General features: G+C 37.2%; 1 pseudogene; it reads right to left on the reverse strand.

Moving 5' to 3' along the window:
• Nucleotides 1-200: 200 nt before the first annotated feature.
• On the reverse strand, nucleotides 201-1,133 carry LOC142847152 (olfactory receptor 8B8-like; annotated as a pseudogene).
• Between the last annotated feature and the right edge of the window lie 509 nt (nucleotides 1,134-1,642).

Consider the following 1,642-nt stretch of genomic DNA (forward strand, 5'->3'; position numbering starts at 1 on the left):
CAAATTTTTTATATTATAGGATAATATATATAATGATAATCTATAAAGCAACCTTTAAATATATAGAATATGAAAATAATGTAACTTCATTCTTATGTATCCTTGGAAGAAATAAATGTGACAAGAAGGCTGTACTCAAAAATCTCTAGGCACTAATAATTTCACTGAAGTTTAACTACAAAGGTTACATGGAATTCTGATCAAAACAATGTCTTACTCAGGGTTCTTCTCAGGACAGCTTTAACATCTCTGTTTCTAAAACTGTAGATTAAGGGATTCATCATGGGAACCGCAATAGTATAAAAGATGGAAGAAATTTTGCCCTCATTCATAGATCCAGGTGATGAGTGCTGAGGATACATAAATGTGCATGATCCGAAAAACAGAGAAACAGCAAATAAATGGAAACTGCATGTGCTGAACGCTTTGTTCTTGCTCTCCGTGGACCTTACTTGGAATCTGGTGCAAAGAATAAAGCCATAGGAAATAAGAATGATGGAGGTTGGAACAATAATTTCTTTCCTCTTACAATGAACAGCTCTATCTCATTGACATAGGTACTGGTACAAGAGAGCTGTAGCAAAGGGAGGAGGGCACAGAAATAGTGGTTGATGGTGTTTCCATCACAGAAGGTCAGTTGAAGCATGGAACAAGTGTGGATCATGGCACCAGAAAATGCCATCAAATATGAACCAAGCATAAGATAGAAGCATACTTTATGGGACATAGCATTGTTACACAAGGGTGGATTACAAATAGCCACATAACGATCATAGGCCATTGCTGTCAGCATGTAACATTCAGAAATGCCAAAAAAGCAAAACAAGTAGAGCTGGGTCATGCACCCAGTGTGAGATATAACCTTCTTTTCCAGTAAGAAGTTAATTAGCATCTTCGGTGTAATCACTGAAGAATAACAGGGGTCTATGAGGGACAAGTTAAAGAGGAAAAAGTACACGGGGGGTGTGAAGGTGAGAATTCAACACAATTAGAAGGATCAAAGTCAAATTTCCTAATGTAGTTACCACATATATTACTAGAAAGATGAAGAAGAGGGGGACCTGAAGACCAGGATCTTCAGTTATCCCCAAGAGAATGAATTCCATCACTAAAGTGCCATTTGCCACAGCCATTGTTCTCCAAGAAAATCTGGGAAGAGATAAAAGGAAAAGTTATAGGAAAAATCACAACTAACAATTACCTGTTAATCTTGAAGAATGTACTGGAAATGCACTGAAGCACTTGAAAATGTGTGCCTGCCTTTGATGTTACCATGAAAGATAGTGGCAGTCTTCCCTAGTAAATATGTAAAATGCCTGCTTTTAAATGTAGAATTGGGAAACAAAGGGAGATAAACCTTTGTGATGGTAAAGTCAGCTTCTTCTACTGAGTTATATAGTGACACTGCCCCATCTATAATTGCAGACAAACTTTCAAGCTGCACACACAATATTACAAGTAGTCTGCTGCACAACTGATCTATGTATTCTTGTTATAAAATGATTGCTAAAAAAGTCAAGAGAAAAAGTATAGTAGAATGGGAAAGAATAGATTTGCCCACCTCTCTCCTCACCCTTTATTCCTAATTCATTTGGGATATAGAGGGAAGGAATAGCAACCTAGCACTGACTCAAGTGTGTTC

The sequence above is a fragment of the Microtus pennsylvanicus genome, chromosome 3 (genome assembly GCF_037038515.1).
Source record: "Microtus pennsylvanicus isolate mMicPen1 chromosome 3, mMicPen1.hap1, whole genome shotgun sequence".
NCBI lineage: Eukaryota > Metazoa > Chordata > Mammalia > Rodentia > Cricetidae > Microtus > Microtus pennsylvanicus.